The sequence below is a fragment of the Thunnus albacares genome, chromosome 22, assembly GCF_914725855.1.
Source record: "Thunnus albacares chromosome 22, fThuAlb1.1, whole genome shotgun sequence".
Lineage (NCBI taxonomy): Eukaryota > Metazoa > Chordata > Actinopteri > Scombriformes > Scombridae > Thunnus > Thunnus albacares.
In genome coordinates this window covers 22,078,803-22,097,321 of record NC_058127.1, presented here as the reverse complement: position 1 = coordinate 22,097,321, position 18,519 = coordinate 22,078,803, and the positions used below count along the sequence as shown (strand labels likewise).

General features: G+C 39.0%; 1 protein-coding gene across 1 annotated transcript in view; it reads right to left on the bottom strand.

The window, feature by feature from the left end:
- The window catches only part of nrxn2b (neurexin 2b), a 714,140-nt gene extending 708,767 nt beyond the window's left edge, over nt 1–5,373 (bottom strand). The window contains exon 1 of the mRNA XM_044341047.1: nt 5,190–5,373. The gene's annotated coding sequence lies outside the window, so the exon portion shown is untranslated. The remainder of the gene's footprint in view (nt 1–5,189) is intronic.
- Nucleotides 5,374–18,519: the final 13,146 nt, after the last annotated feature.

Below are 18,519 nucleotides of genomic sequence, written 5' to 3'. Positions count from 1 at the left end.
ATATATTCATCCATGATATATGAATGATGGACAAAAGCCTTATGGATTTCTGTGAGAAGCATAAACTGTGGTGGAGTACAACAATTCTCTTAAGGGTACTTGAATGAGAACAGTACCTACAGTTTTTCAAGGTGCACCGCTGAGAGTCAGCTAAGGACTTGCAAAAAGGAGCTCGACGGAAAAAACAAAAAGAGAGACACTACAATATTTATTAAAAGTGAGGAAGCTTGTCTGGCTTTATGTCCTCAGTGAAAGCTACAGCTAATGTATGACTCATATACAAACTATTGTGAGGAGCATATTTATATTCAGAGTGATGACTCTGAACTTTCTTTGGACCGTCTGCATTCCCTGCATCCTTAAAAATTGCTGTATATTGTTCAAATGGGAAAAAATTCTCATAATATGCTTTGTTGACCATAGGATAGATGAATTAAACAGGAGAAAAAAAAGTCTTATCATAGATTAACTTTCATTTAATTGCATAAGGCTCCTTCCTAAAAGCGAGTAACTGACTGATGGTAATGTCCAGCACTTGTCTTTAGAAGCATGCTATTGTGTACAGTAGTTAGCTATGCAAGTGTTATGCAAACAAATTGCATGATTATGCAAAACTAGAAATTGTGTGGATGAGTGATATCCCACAGCATAAGGATTAGTTACTAACACCCACTCTTCAATTATGAGCATAAAACTCTGATGTGGGGTTTTTTGTGTCCCATATCCCTGTTATGCAACCTGCTCCACTTTGAAATAGGATACATTCAGAGCTAACCACATGTTAGCATAGTCTTGAATGGATGGATACAGTTCATACAAAGATGGAAACAATCTTGGGGTTTATGTATGATAATGCAAAGCAAAATGAGGCTCAGAACAATTTGATTTAAAAGCTCTGCAGTGTAAAAAACACCAGTGTTTACTACCGACTCTGAGATGAAGGACTGTCTTTAGGTTGTAGGTGAACATGATACATCAGCATCAACTGTGAGGTTACATCAGCTTGTTTTGTCTGGTATGTGCCCTTCTAAATGGGGAGGAAGGGGTTCTGGGGTGATATTTTTAAACCTGAGAAACAGCAGCTGCCTTTGCGCTGGAGTAATTTAGGTTAAATGGCTCAGTGGCGGGTGCTAAAGAGATAAGTCTCACACCTGAAACAGACGCTGGTCCTGAAAAACTCTCAGGCAAAGAGTTCTCTCAGGTCTAGGTTGGGTTACACCTGAGGTGGATAATATTTGAGGAGAAGCCAAAAGGAGATGAGGTGCAGACATGACAAAGTAGCTTGAAATGTCCATTTTATTTCTCCATTATTGATACCCCCCTGTTCTTGCTCTAAGAAATTTAAGCTTGACTGTAGTGCCAAGGATCTCACTTGAGCCTCTTAAAAGGCGAGCAATATGGTAATGCAAATATTTCAAATCAGCTTCTCACTGGAGGCTACAAAGAACATCTTCATTAATTCATTGGCAGTGCCTGCTTTTTGGGGGTTACTCAGATATGAAAAAAGGGGGCTGGGATTACACTACTTTCAACTATTTGAGAGAAGAAAAAAAACTCTCATCCAAGATTCAGATGTACTTGTGAGCTGTGCTGAATGAATTCATGACCCAATCTTTGTGGAATACAGTAGAGTATGTTGCACCGATCCAGGATTTTCAACAACCAAGTCTCTCAACTCTTTCTCAATTAGAAAGACCAAAGGGAAGTTGTTAAAAGCTGTGCAGCGCTTTGAACTCAACTGGTGCAATCACAAGACAATTTTGTGCCTTTTCCTCTGCAGCCGACAGCACGACAAGCGATGTACTAACTTACATAATAAATGTCCCTCCAGACTGACTAATATTAGTCCCAACCTAGACATGGATATCCTATTGCCATGGCCACACAGGAGGGAAGGGTGTAACTTGATCTGATCAATAGGCCATACTGTATTCTCTCTTTCCTCCTGTTTCTCTGTCTATCGCCCCTTCTCTTTCTCTCACGAATCCAACCATGCAATCACTCAGAGACAATGAGAGGTCCTTCACTCCATCTCTCCATCATAAGCCCTTCCCCCTCTACTCTGACTGCTTAATCGAAGGAGAAAAGCGATAGAAAGGCGGGAGAAAGTGCAGGCCGGGCACGTCTTCCCTCATCATGGCCCCCACAGCTAAAATGGAGGGCGTGAGGAGTAGGAGGAGGGAGTCTTTCATTTTCATATCGCATTTCCTCCCCTTTTTATGCAAGTGAAAGTGTCTGCCTTCTTTATAGTTCCCCTAAGCTCCTTTAACCTCTCTTCTCTCCCACTCCGCAGGCGGATGGTGGACGGATGAACAGGAAGATGGATGAGGGCCAGGCGGTGAGCGGCAGAAGAGTGAGTTAATGAGGCAGATTGCTCTCTTTGCTGCCGTGCGAGGGATTACAGGAAGATTACCCATTCTGATTCTCTTCTCTTCCATTTTCGTTCTCTCTGTCTCTGTGGTGGTAAACTGGATGGGCGCGGTGGGGCGGGCAGGGGGGTGGGGAGGGTGTGAGTGCACATGTTTTGATAGAGGTGAGATAGAAGACAGTGCCTCGGCTCTCTGTCAAGAGACAATGACAGCTGCTCAAAACACTGACCTGCGAAGGAATAGAGTTTCTGACTGATGCCTCCAATCTGACAGCTGCTTTGAGCGCTGCACTTGGCCTAAATATACCCAGCATGAGACTGAATATCTTATTAGTCACATGAGATCCAGCTCCTTCCTGAAGTTTGTTCTCTGAGATAAACTCTAACAAACTGGGGCTACAGATGCCACCCACAGAAGCACACATAGTGGACACTTTACAATAAGTCACATTATGCATTTGAAAAGGTGTTGTTTTTCTGGGGTGTTCAAATGGCATGCTGATTGTGTGTTGACCCAGAATGATGGCATTTGAGTTGAAAAGCTGGAGATTTGTATTCAGGAAAGTTGTTGGAAGCCTCATGTCAGAGGGATGAGCGAAAACAAAGAGAAGCGCAGGACCTCAAATCCACTTTTTGCACTCACCGAATAACAAACAGTGAAAAGGTCTGGAAAAATTATTCAAATTGTAGGGGAATTTGCAATTATTATAAGTCATCTCAACCCACAAAGGCAATGTTAAGCACCCTTCATGAAGTGCACTGAAAGCTCTGAGAACAAAAGTGGAATCATGTATGGGCCCATTTTCTGCCGGCAGTCTGCTCAGTGTGTATTATTATAAAGGGGAGAAGCTATTCAGGTATTTTCAAAGCCATTGTAAAAACTAGAGTAGTTAGACTGAGCTGATTGTGGAGTCATTTTTGTGAGGGTTTTTTCCACTGGGAACAGCTGAATACAAAATTATGCTTAGGAAAAGCAATATTTGTGCTGTAATTATTTGATTGAATGACTGAAAAATAGATTTTTTAACCAGTGGTCAAGTCCTTCAACATGGCCTTTAGCCCTGACAGCATGAGTCAAAATATTCCTGGCCTCAGAAACAAGTAACCAGGAAATGAATCTCATCACCTTGCTTGATTTCTGGCACAGGGCTTCATTTGCATTAAGAAGACAGCTGGCTCAATAAGCACATCCACTTCCTGTGCGTGTCTCAGCCAATCATCCTCACAGTATTGTATTTTCTTTGCATAGGCCTTTAAGCAATGAATTCGGGTCAGTCAATAAGAACCGGGACACTTCTCTGTATTCATCAAACTTCATTAAAGTCAGCACTATGCGTGTTATTCAGCAAAGTCATACAATTTAAAGCAAATTGTATTAAGATATGTTTTCTTTAGTAAAGCTATTCCCACCATGCCACACAGTCCTCTGTCCAACAAGAAAGAGGGGGAAGTTGCTTCAGACAAGTGATCACCATGCAAATATCGTGAAAAAGGACAAGTCTGGTGTCATATTTATCACACAGCTTAAGTAGTAAGAGACACAGTGGGTCAGCTTTGTCAGTGGCGTGTGGGACTCTCCTCATGTGATGTCTGCTTTCATCGTCTTTCTGGTCGCGTGCTTCCCGTCCGTTTCTGTCCCTGCGCCGTTGCGAACTCAAGCTTGGGCTCGGTTTAATTATTGTAAGCACAACTGACCCCACAACCCGACTTGTATCCCATAATTAGAGATATACCGATTTGTTGGACTTGGTATTTATCTTCTGGTTTGGGGATTTTGGGTAGAGACACCGTTACGCACCCCAGTGGGCGTTTGGCGACACGTTGGCGCAGGAGTCGCACACAGTCGCATTATGGTCGGCGCATTACAGAGCTCCAGATATCCACGTACTGTACGCGCGTGCATTCCTAACACATCATGCTTATCACATTTACTTGGAGATAACATTTCTGAGATGGTCAGATCACGGCAATACTGCCCTTCAGCATCCAGTTTTAATGCAGCTGTTCAGTAAAGAAAGCGTACCCTCCGGCGGCCTGTTTTTCAGTGTCATAAAGATTTTATTCTATCATTATAAAGATGACTTGAATAATACACCCAGAGGATGGGACCAAAAACATGAATCAACTCTAGTAGGTGAAATTCCAGCTAATTTTAATTTCACGGATTTGGAGAGAAGAAGTGCACAAGTAAGCACGCGGTGTGTGTGAAAATTAGGCTGCATATACTATCAATAGATTCCACAGAGAGTACAAATCGCTACAATTTAGGTTAATGTTTTAGTACAAACTGGAGCAGTAAAAATGAAAACGATAGCTCGGGTTTAATGAGTGTCGGAACCTGTAAGAATAGCCCCCCTCGCAAGTCGTCTGGACATTGCGTAAACACATCCACAGCTTAAAGAAGCACACAAACTGACTTTCTCTTTCGCCGAGCACAGTGAGATATTTTTTGCTGGATTCCCACACTCCACCACTGCTGTCACGCGTGGCTCCAAAACATATATGTCCATCATTCCCCCCCACACCGGATTCAACGTGTCTACTCCCAGAGCCGCAGAAAACAAACAGCGGACCTCAAATCCACTCGCCTCCCAATCTCCTCCAAATATTGACCCATTACGCATCGTTTGCTGCTGGCTCCCTCTCAACAGAGCAAAGCCAACAATTGCTCATTAATGGACCATGTGAGTGTATTTTTTTTCCCCGACATCACCTGTTATCATTTGGAAAGCATGTGTAGACAGCGACAAATCCTCACAGCCAGAAAAAAACCCCCACAAAAGCATATAGTCATCACAGCAAAGAAGAGAAAAGTCCTTACTTGTGTTTTGCGGCAATCCCTCCGATTTTATTCTCCAGACTTGGGGAGGTTTGTAAATATCCCTGGATATAGCCTGGATACAGGTTACGTTTCTGTGTTTCTTTTTTTTTTTATCCAGAGCGTTGAGCAGATCAGAACGCAGGTTTTCTTTCCCCCCTCTCTCCTTCAAGACAGATGTGAACGGTCCTGGCCGAGTCGCTCCACCTGCATCCCTGCCGTCAAGCCAGCCAGAAGGCGGAAAATGCAACTTCGGATTCTTCTTTTCAAATTAAAACTCCTTCATTTATATGTCTCAAAGGGGCTTTTATTGTGGAGGTTCCGTCGCTCTGTTCCTCGTGGAGGCTTCTGGGTGTTTCTGTGCGCTTTGACGCATATCCACCTGCATCCACTGGAATAGGAGACAGCTAGCGGCATCAGCAGCAGTGGCAGCGGCACCGCACTGAGGAGGCCGCCCACAGAGACACGCCCCGCTCAGGCAGGAGAAGGCTACTTCACCCAGGGCGAGGGAGACGGGAAGGGCTAAACTGGATATGCTGTTTAAAATACTTTTCTGTGGAAGTGGTCGCGCCTAATAGGCAGTGAAGATTTTAGAATTTTATAAATAGGGTTGTCAAAGAAGATGAAAGTGTGTGTAGGCTAATTATAAATATACAGAATAAGATGAGCCAATGAGTGATTTCAAGGAATAAAATACGCCATTTTGATCAACTGAAAATCAAAGAATGAAAATGAACCAAAAGAAAAAAAAAATCTATACTGTAGTCCCAGAAAAATCAACAAAATATACCCAAAGAACAACATCTGGACCAGATCTTTCTGGCTGTCATAACTGCCTCCAAGAATGATATTAAACATGACAGCCTAGCATTATCATTAACCAGTTTTGAACCTAATTATAAAAAACTACATTGTTTGAGTCAAAATGGAGTAATTACCAATGAGTCACAAACTTATAAGTATCAAATGCACTATTGCTATTATTTGCTAATGACTGTCCACAAACATTTCTACAGGCAATTATGTAGACGAAACAGTGGGTCTATGAGCTCCATTTGATCATCATCATCATAAAGGGAAAAACAATATAAAAAGAGAGAGATTTTCCTCTATAGAAGACATTACCTTCATTAGTTTATTTACTTGGATACACACACACACACACACACATACACACACACACACGCACACACACATTCCCCTCATAAAGATTTATAATAGCCAATAGGAAAGTAGGCACTATCAACAAAGAGGAGAGAATAGTGTTGGAGGATTTAAATACAACTTACATGTACAGCATACTCAGCAGGTATTTTTCATTGACATTTTTTTCTACTGATTTGAATATTTACATGCTATTCTTATAGGCAATTAGGGTCCTAAAGTATTGGTCTAATGATCTGAGAATCATACTCTCTACTTTTGCTGTGGTATTGGTATAGTTTCTAAATTCATACATTCATAAATTTCAGCCATTTCAAATATCAGATGCATTCAGAGGTATGGTAATTTTGAGAGACAGAGCTATTTGTTCAAGTGGAACGGGAATAATTTGGTGAGATAATGTGAATATCCACAGCTTTATAGCTTCTTTTTGTGTGCCAACTGGATTCAAATCTCAGTATTTTTACCTCTCAACAGAGTACTGCCAGTTTTCTTTTTTATCCTTCCAGTTAGTTAATTGCATTAAGTACGCATCCTTTGTGTAAATCTAATCTGTAGATCAAATGAAAACCAGCAGGCCTCTGAGCCATGTTGGACTTAAAAACCACTGTTGCTGTATGTTTTTTTCAGACAACAAGTGGGATAAGCTTTGACTAGCCAAGCCATTCTGTTTCTGCTGCACCATCACCTGTTACCCTTAAGACTGGCCCATCGCCATTCCTCCTGGCAAAAAGGAGGTGTCACCTGCACAAGTGGGACCATTTGATCTGGGCAGAGAAGAGGGTCATTTGAGTCAGGGAGACCATTTGACGCTGAAACTCCATTTCTCTCTCAGTCTCACTTTCTCTTCATTTCCTCCGCTCATCATGTCAGACACTGGGCTGACAAAGTTTCTCATTAGTAGCTTTCTGCGGCCTCACTGTGGTCTGTTGCTCTGACTTGCCTCAGTGGGAGAGCTCATGGGTCTGCTCATCATGTCCCACATCATGTCAGCAAATTGTCGCAGCAAAAGTCTTCATTTCAACCTTTTCTCCTCATTTGCAGAATATACTTTCTTCAGTCAGAGTAGCATGGTCTTTAGTTGGAACATGTATGTCATTGGAAAGTCTGCAATTTCACCAATTATTACATTTTCATGGAAATATACAGTACATGCTAAGCATTCAAAATCAAATAAATAAATGGCTAGTTTACACCTTGGTGGATGATCAATCAGAAACCATTGGGAACCATTGAACACACATACACTATTGACACATAAGTCAATAATGTGTCTTTGGAGTACTTTTACAGGGTATACCATCCATCTAGCCATCACTGTGTTCTGCCTTAAAGGTCTGCCTACGTCAGAGGTGAGCACTGTGTCGACAGAAAAATCACAGTCCTAGTCAATGAACCTGGAGGGGCTGCATCAATCACAGGCTTATTGAGCAGCACGGTGCGAGAGAAGCCTGTCAAAAGAATATTGGCACCTCTCAGAATTTATTTCTCAAGCCAAAATATCAGATTAAAAACAATATTGGCAGAGGGTAGGTGGGCCATTGTCACGACAGAAAGCTGTGTCACTTACAGTTTTTTAAGTTATGCCTGCACTCACATGTTAGATGAGGCTGAGAGGGGATCATTTGAAGTTCAAACTCAAAGTTACATTTACTCCCATTTCTGTGTTTTGTGATCTCAATTGTTACTGCCATGTTTGGCGGTCCTTTGGAAATATCAGAGTACTTCATTCACTCATTATGTATTACAATCTGATACCTTGGTCTAAGAAATGGATTATGGACAAGTGATATAGACAAATTAAAACTAAAATTGGCAGAGGGATAACTGCTGTATCTGCTACTAAATGCTGCTACTTATTTCTATCTCCAAGTACATTAAAGCAGGTTGTACAATCATTAGTTTCATCATACCTGGACTATTGCTCTGTGATGTGGTCCAGTGTGGCTATTGTATTAGCTCTAGTTAATTGAGAATTGAGCAGCACATCTAGTTCTGAACTTTTCATTTAGATGAGAAGTTGAGAGAATGCATGCTGGTCAGTCCTTGTAGAAAGTGAAGGAGAGATTGGTTTGTAGTCTTTTAACCTTTTTCTGTTTTGTATGTATTCTCAACCAACCAAACTGCCTTTTCTCTAGGAGAATGAACACCATCAGAAAGCTAGAAAAATGGCAATGGCCAAGATAGCTCTTTTACAACACTGATATTAACAATTTGTGCACCCTTGTTAAGATTTATTTATGTATATAGTTGCATGAAATTGTAATTATTATCCAGTGTAATTGTTTTTTTTCTCCTAAACTCCAGGAAGAGTAGCTATTGTGCTGGTGAAAGCTAATAGGGCTCCAAATACATAAACACATAAACATTTACCTGCATGGAAAAAAACATGCTCTGTTACAACTAAATTTTAATTCTTTTTTACAATAATTGTTTTTCCTTGTGAAATACTGTATAGTGTTGCCATTTAATGAATCCTCACAAAACTCTTAGGCCTATGCAACTTGTGATAAGTTACATAAGTCACAAGTAGACAACGCTTAAGGGGTCACCTCCTGAACAAGTTGGAAACCAACTGCACTATTGCATTGTATGTAGTCACTATACAGAATCCATATATGTTTTGTTCACACTGATGCCTTTCTCACATCCACAATGTCTCCTGAGATATAGAAGTCTAAGTTATGATCAGAGAGAGATCTTATCTATATAACATTTGGCAGAGACCTGCTTTTCACAAAACTGCAGGTCTCTGCGGTCATTGTTAGATGTATACTTCAATCAAATGTGAGTCAGTGCTGTTTGGCTCAATGAGAGTTTTCCATTCAAAGGCAATATCTAAAAATAAATGAAAATATCTCACTGCAGACAGATGTCAACTGGGTGTATAACAAACCAAATATCATCAAATAACCGCCAGGCTGTTATCATGATCTGATTTGAATCCAATAGAGATTTCATGCCTTTTAAATATCAGTATAACTCATTCCAGTTGTATGTCTTCCAGCACCATGATTTAATATTCTCTACATATAAAGCTGGCTGATTTGATAAGCTTTCACTCATGAGTAATTCATTTCATTGTTGGGGGACCCTGTGAGGTTGTTGTTTTTTCCTCTTTCTCTCCATTGAGCTAATTAAAACTAATTGAATTGAATTGATGGTACCAAGCTCCCGAATCACAGTGCTACCATCTCCGTCTTGCTCATCCCTGAAATGAGACAAATCAAGTGTGCCATGTAATCAGACATGAAAAAAAGTCAACACACCAAAGAAGCCTCTCCCTTGTTTGTTGTTATTGTTGTGAGCACATTATCACATTTCCATCAAATTCACAAATAATAACTTGACATAAAAGAGCAAAGGGGTAGTTGTTTAAACACAAGTAAATTTGTTTGTCTTAGATGTGACATAGGTTGTTATACTTATAAAATGTCATCATAAAATGTCACCATTTAAAATCATACTTTAATGGATATGCTCATTGGCCTAAAGGACATGGTAATGGTCAGCGGGGCAGCATTTATGGGAGCTGTCAGTGTGTACTTACTGTAAAGTGAAAGTATAGTTATGGAGAGAAACCTGAAAGTCTCCATTCAGATCATCTAACTATACAGCAAGGACTCTCTTGTCTGTCTGTGTGTATGTATGTATGTGTGTCCCTCATCTATCTCCAGAACAGTTCATCCGATTTACTTCACACTTGGCAGCTGTGTTGCTGAGGATCCAAGGAAGTGCAGTGTTGAATTTGGTGCAATTTGGACAAATGATACATTTCATTTTAATAAACTTTGAATAAACAAGCGATTAGAGAGCTGCTCAGCTCTTTAGCAGCAGGGTGGGGCTTCTGTGATCTGCAGCTGCATGTCATGAGCACAGTTGGAGGAGCTGTGCATGCTGTCCAGGAATAAAAAGAGCATTGTGCTGAAGTGGTGACCGCCCTCCGCTGCTGGAGTGGAGCATTTCTCTGAATCTGGAAATGAATTTGGATTAGTGTGAGTGAATATTCTTACTCAGGATAATATCTGATGATTTGGAAATTGCATAGGGCCTAACTGGAAATGGCTAAATGATGTGTGTAATAGTCAAATAACTAAATTAATGGAAATGTTGAGTGTGAGTGTTCATTAAGCTGTTAAGTCCCTGCATAAGTTTTCACCAAAAAGTATTTATGTTTCTGATTTTTTTGCACTCTATAATAATAAAACCATAACCGTGCACAGCCAGTGATCAGAGCTGTACAATGAGTCAGAGAAAAGTTTTTTCACCTGGCGTGCTCTAAAAAGAGAAAAGAAGGCAGCGATAACATAGCTTTTAATCAGGAATGGACAGACTCTTAGGCTACTTCCCATGGGCAGCTAAAAAACCAGTATGTCTTATATAAGCACAAATCTTTTGGCAAATGTACCCACTCAAATGATCTCAACTGAAACCACAGAAAATAAATGATCTTAGAGATCCACTTTATTTTCAGATGCACATTTTTTTTCAAAAGCTCTCTCTCTCTCTGTTATGTATTTTATGTTTAATTGCAGCCCTTAAATGCAGATTCACTATTACAGTACTTAACATCTGTATATAATATAATGTGATTTTCTTTCATGTTGTTGATGTATATACTCATTCACACCTCAAATCAATTGTATTAATTTTTCTATACGATGAAGCAGCAATATCAGAGGCCAAGCAATTGGCCCGATCCGAACAGACACGTTTTGAACAGGCATTACACTAGTTAAGGCAAGGCATGTGGATTTGCTACCACCAGAATACTCCACTTTTCAGGGAAGTTGATCTATTTCCATTGTGTGTGGGAAGGATGTTGATTAATGGTCAACAAATGATGAAGAAAAGACAGAAAAGAGGTTTGCATGCTGACACATGAAGAAAAATATGACTTTAATATTTCAGTTTCAAATCTTTGCTGTTACCCTCTGAGGAAATTTGATGCTGTCCTCTCAAGAAAAATGACAGCATCTGTGGTTTTAGCAAATGCACATTAACAACATTTGTTTATGTTCAAGCCCCTTTGCCGCCGTAGGAATTATGACTCTTATCCACTGGGAGTGAAGGAGAAAATGGTATGATGTTGTTATAGAGCCACCAAATCCACAGAGGGAGGATGTCGGTGTAGATGGATGGGTCAACAAAATGTGGGACTTTCACACAGAGATTGTTGTTCCCTTTCCATTTCCCATTGGTTTCTTTTAGCCATGACCACAATTTCCCAACCTTAATTTCCCGATAGGTTATTAGTTTAACAATGACAACAAAGGCCTCCCAACTTTAATGAGTTGTTTTAATCCAAACCACAGTGTTTCTTAAACCTTTAGAAAGTAGTTATTTAAATCCCAAACATGATCATAACCAAATAGTTTTTGTACCTGCAGTCAATCTACATCAGATGTCAGGTCAGAAAACACTTACTATATGTGTTGTAATGATGTTCTTTTTTTTGTTTCATGTGGAGAACTTGGAGAGAAATTTGTGATTTGTGATGTTGGGTGTGATTTGAATTGACTTACTGCACCATTCCACTACTGGACTCTGGGCATCAACGCGGTTGAGTTCCCAGATATTTCACAGAAGAATAAAACTGAGTTCACATCTATTATGCATTCGGTAAATATGGGGAAAAGGAATGTAATGAGCAGTGTACTACTCTGATGGAATGGTAAGTGAAAATAAGTGAAAGAGGGGAGAAAGAGACAGTATCCATCTTACTTTAGTAACAAGAGATAATGGTAGCCTAAATGTTGGTGAGGTAAGCTAAAAAAAAAACTTTAAAAGGGGCTGTCTGTACATTGCAAATATGTTTATTAAGTTTCAGAAATGTTTGCAGGTAGGAGACGTTTTTCATTGATTTGATGATCAGTAATGATAATACAGTATATTATAAATGACATTTCATGAATCAGAAAAGAATACATAATGTCCAAAGAAAGACAAGGAGGATTGTAGATTGTAGTTAAGGAGAAAAAGTAAAAAAGCAAATGATTTTGGCAAACTATGGCAATTAACTGCCTCTTAAACACAAATGGTGTTACATAAAAGTTTACAGCTGTCAGTATTGGACTTAGTTTAGCTCCTCCTGCTGTGCTCTTCAATTTTCCTTTGCCAGGAACTTTCAGCCTCTTTATCACACGTATTACCCCAACGGATGAAGAAAGCCGTTGTTTCATACAAAAGCAACCCTGCTGATTAGGCACAAGTAGACAGTAGCTGTAAATCAACAAGCATGTCTGTCAGCAGGATATTTAATGAAGTTTTGATGGAGGTTCAGACACTATGAGATTCTAAGAAAAGCAGTGGTTGATGAGAATAAGACATGTAACCACAAGCAAATTGTATGTGCTGAACAATCACCTGGATTTGTCTAATGAAGCAGAAGAAACCGCAGAAGCAGAAGAAACAGCAGTGACAGAAAAACTCAAAACACATCAATTATCACCATCAAAAAAAGAGAAAATTGGCAAAGCAGCACTTTATTCGGTCTGTCTTTGTAGCAATCTAAACTGCCTATGAGATATAAATCTGTAGTGTTGAAGGGCATTGTGGGAGAAATGTGTGATCAGCATGTACTGTATGGCGAGGGAAAAAAAACAGGCATGCTCTGTTCCCTAAAGGCCTAGTCATGATTAGATGATCAGGCATGATGGCTCCAAACATATTTACCCCACGGAGCCCTATGGACATGCTGTGTGTGTGTATAATGCTACAGTGACAACATCAGCATATTTGCAGATAGCATCTTCTGCACAAGAGAGGGATACACGGCAGAGACAAAAAAACACATTAGAGATGTGCCTCTGTTTGAATGTGAAATTCATGTCAGTATTTTTGCATTTGTTTACAGTAGGGAGAGAATGAAACATGGAATGGATTGCTGTAAAGATCACAGACAAGATCTAAACCTGTATGCATGTATATATGATTTAATGAGAGCATCCAGAGTCCCTATGTGCACAACATCAAGAGGGGCTATTTTCCAGGGGGCACCTCTGGTGATCACCGTTGCAGTGGTAAAAATGGACAGCAGCACCTTGTGTTGGTGTGCGTGGGGGCAAGAAGCTTCGCTATCTCTATCATCATGCCTGGCTGCTGTTAGGAGACACACTTAACACACAGTGCGAGGGTAAGCAATTATTCCCTCTCTCTTTTATCCCCCTGAGATGGAAAGCGCCTGCCGATGGTGAACAATGCTTCTTTTGTGCTGCACTATCAAGGCTGAGAAAATTGGCACAGAGCTCCCCACTTCCTGGAAGGCACTATGTGTACATGTGATGATGTTTGTATTTGTGTGTGTGCATGTACATTTTTATGCTGTGTTCTTCTAGTTCTATCCATGTCAGAAAAAGTTTTAGCATGAGATCTTAGGGTTAATTTAAGATAAATATTTGAGTTAATTTAAAGGGGTAAGTTTACACTAGTTCTTTGTTAAGATAGTCATAGGACTATTGCAACATTTTGGCAAATTTAACTTATTTGCAGAGAGTCTTGCAGAAAGTTGAATATGAACATCTATAGAATGCTTTTGACAGATACCATTTGTTTCCTTCTGCCACACACTTGGTTTCTAAGCTAGGCTAAATACCTCATGCAGCCACCTTTGTATTGAACGCACAAATGAAATTGGAATTGATCTTCTCATCTAAAACTCAGTTATACAGTAAATAAGCAAATTTCCCAAAGTGCCTGAGTATTCCTTTGAGAGTTTGGACTGGGGTTTTGGATTGGAATACATCAGTTGGTTTAGACTCTTTATTGCAATAAAACCAAAATAATATTGGTATTATTGTACATAAATGTTAATGGATTATTTTGGATATTTTAGATCACAAAATCAAATTTAATTATTTTACTCATTCTTGAGGAAATGGAGTGGTCAAAATAGAAGTTAAAACTATTTATCTGTATGAATTTAACCAGCCCTTGAAAAGATAAAAGATGCATTCCATATTTTAGAAGTACATATTCAAGGAAAAGCCGATGTGACATGCTGGTTAAAGAGATTTTTTTTCACCCACACCAATGAGTAAGAGTTGCTAATGTAACAAGGACATAATCCCTGACCAGCTTCCCACTTCGGAAATTTGTTGAATTGTATGACCAAGCACAGTACAGTGAATCGGCTGTGAGCAAATATGCCCTGCCTTAAATGTGCCCCACTTCAACCTTGGGTTCAGGTTTTGGATTGTAAATAGGTCTAGATTAGGATGAGGGCTAACTTTATGAATGCACTGTGAAAGAAGGGCTTATTCTTAGCAGATAAATGAGAAATGGGCTTTACAAGCGTAGTCGGACAAACCTGAGTGTGTGTGTGTGTGTGCATGTGTGTGTGTGTGTGTGTGTGTGTGTGTGTCTGTGTGTGGTTGCAAAGAGAAACTGAGATGGCCTCTTTTACTCCTGATTGCAAGTCATTCCTTTAATCTCTTGCTCAATCTCTCTCTCTCTCTCTCTCTCTCTCTCTCTCTCTCTCTCTCTCTCTCTCTGTCTCTCTCTCCAGGCCCCATCCCTCACTTAATCTTCCATTCTCTCTCCACCTTCAATTCAGTTTAATTTGCTTGGCTGGCATGGGAAGTACGCATTTATGTCAGCCAGGCATCCGTAGGGGTAACTGATGGTGCAATAACCAAAGGGAAACAATGCTCTCAAACAGGAGGGGGTAGGTATCGCTGTTGAACCATTAAATAAGGGAATGCTCAGTACTCTGTGTGACTTTCTAGGAGGGAATGATTGCACTATCTACATTGGGACTGGGCTGGATCAAAATGTGGAATGATGAAGTAACTCCTAATTTGTGAGGTTTTGCCATTGTTCACCATAAAAATCATTCATGATAGAGGATAAGTGTGGAGTATGGAGGCGTACAACATGCAACTGATGTATTGATGGTGGCACCATTTTGATTTAGAAAAGGGATGTTGAGGGTGTTGGTCAGGAAAGAAGGTCCAAGAAAGTGAGTCTACATGATGTCATTGATTTGAAAATCAGTGATATCTTAGTTAATGTAAACATTTTACTAACAACCATATGGAAGGCCTTCCTTAACTCAGCCATTGTCCAGTTAGACTGAATCAGGCTACTTGTGAGCAGACAGACTCTGAGAACAGAGAAAGACAAAGACACATCAGTGCCACAAGTCAACATATCAATAAAACATTAATGATTCTGCATCCACATTAGTTTAACTCTTCCTAAAATGCTCATAAAATCATCTATCTGGACATGTTTTGAATCCAAAATGGAGGTATTCCAGGTGGAGTATTCCACAAACGGCACTACTTAGTTTTCATCACAGTGTAATCAAAGATTGGAGAATACCAGACTGTAACACTGTCACCTGTATAATGCCAGCAACGTCATGTGCAGTATACTTTGATTTAAATGTCAAACAACTTTCAGAAACAGGTTGTGATGGAAATGCATATCAGTGTGAGGTGCTGACATGAACTATACTTCCTAGAATATCATGTGCTAGTAGCTTTAATAAGAAAATGAAAAAAATACTGAGGTGATTGGAGTGACTGTCAGTCTTGGTGAAGTATTAACTCTGACCTGCAAATTAGTCCTCTTGCTGCTGTTTCCATCTTTTACCCACCTCTGCTGGGATTCATCTGCCAGACTTGACACTTAGCAGAAAATTCATGTTGAGCCCACCTGCAAACTGACAGCTATAACAATGTGTTTGAAATACATACCTACTTCATTTGTTTCATACAGTACTGTACTTCCTTTGAGAAAGGGATGCATCATTTACTCATAATATACTGTTTTGTATATGCTTAAAGGCATTTTAAGGAAAATGCAACATTGCATCATACTGTATACAAAAATGTAAGTTGAAAAATGGCACGTCATGGTCTCGGATGTACAAGGTTTTGTGTAGGAAGAGGTGCATTTGTGAAATACTGAGCATGAAACATTTGACATAAAACCGGGTAAAGCTGCCATGTATGGAAGGTTAGAAAGAACCTGGCAAAAGCTCATCTTTCATCATTTGGTTTCCTTGAATCACAAGGAAATAATTTAATTATGTCACCATAACAAAAATGGTTCCTGTCATACTTTGTGATCACAAACTTAAAGATGAGAAATAATTACACACATTTCATCTCCAACTGTCTGTAGTTAATATACGTTTTAAATATGAAAACCAGAAATGACAGAAAGATAGGATCTTAATAATCCAAGCTTATTATATTCCAAAATTAGTTAAGACTTAATTACACTTAATTACAGGTGCTCTAATCACAAAAGAAAAATTCACCCTGAAATAGTACAAAAGACTGTATATTTCTGGGCCCTTTTTTCTTCAGCTCAATCATATATTTTTCTTATTCTTTCTGTTAACTGCAGAAATGTGGATGATGTGATCATCACTCTGAGATATTTCCCTCCATATGACAGTGAGTGGCAACAGGAAAAGCTTCAGTCATCTAAAATATCAAGTAAATGGTAGGTTCTGGTGTCAAAGAGCAAGAGCTTCTTTGTGAAACTATCATTTTAGGCTGACATTTAACAATCATAGAGGACATCCATCATAGATTTCTTCTTCAACAGTAGCCCTGAGAGATCAGAATGCAGTGCAGCCAATGACAATTAATATTATGCCATTTTCAAGTGGATCAGACAAGAATACACATATTCTATCTTTTGTATTGTCTATAATTATGTATGCATGGATGTGACTAATAACGACTTAAAATTGGTGTACAACTGATTTAACCAGCTGTATGCAATGTATAAAATATGGTCATGGTAGCTCAAATGGTAGCCCTCTCAGTTTTTATTATAGTTACTAAAAAGACAGAAACAGATCATAGCTTTAATATATGATGTGTCTGTTATTATGACTATCAAACGTAACCATAATACCAACTGCAAATTTGATAAAATCCAGACCCAATTAAGTCAATTTTGGTAACTTAAATTACATTTTATATTATTGCCCATATTATACTATTGCCCAATGTGCCCAATGTGATTTTGGATAAGCTCCAGCCTGATGGATTAGTACCATCTTTACTATTTATTATGGCTTTCATATAATGACTTAAGCCCCGAAGTTTCATTATTAAAATAAATGTCCTTTACATAAGAGGCAGTGGGTTTTACAGAAGTGCTGATTCATGTGAATAATCTTAAATTCCTGCATGTACCTTTGCTATCCATAACCGCTGCTGTTTAATAGCCACAATTCGACTATTAAATATGAGGAGAAAAAGCCTTTTCAGTTAATAATAAAGGTCCAAAAGTTAATGAGATGTGAAATGTGTTGAACTGGTTGACAACTTGTGAAATTTTCTGGTTCATCATGCACAAGGCAATTTTAGCTCTCACTTTTCCTCACTTTACCTTTCACTAGTGTTAGTCATAATTTAGAGTGGTGCAATTTCAGGAGAGTAGATAGTGTTCAAAGGTCATGCAGGAAACTTGAGTGTTTCTTTACCTGGTAAACAAAGCTTTTCTGGATGATAAAAGTATTATACCGTACAGTATATATATCCACAAAATAAATATCACATATATCATCATTTCTATTATTTTTAAATCATCAGTTTTATTAAGTTTACTTTTCTTACATTTTCAGTAGTTTTAAGTTACAGGCTAATACAAACCAGTTTAACCGGGATGCAGGACTTGATACTTGTCTGTTTATACTCAGCACAGTCATTCAGTCCTATTATGTGCCATTCAAAACAAAGCTAATGTCTTTTGAGACAACATCTTATCTTGTGCTGTTTTGTATGTATTTTCTTGTTGAGTTTTGTGTGTTTTGTGCTTTAATGCATGTATATGTATCGTTGAGTCTTGTGCAATTCCATATGTATATTATTGTTGGGTTTTATGCATTCTAAGGATGGGCATTGCAAACTAGCTTAGACTATAAATGCTGTGGTATATGGCATTATTTCATGCTATATACTTGTCTATATACGAATAAACGTTAAATAAATACATAAATAATAATAAATGCTGTCCACAGTTGTTATATTCACTTTATTGACTTTAATGTCCATGAAATCTTTATGATGCACTGTCCTTTACATTTTAATCTTGGTGAACATATGGATACCAAGCTGTGTAAATCAAACAAAAAGCATCTATGAAATATTTTTATGTTGCGTTTATGTAACTATGCTGTCTTGTAGCACTGTTGATCACA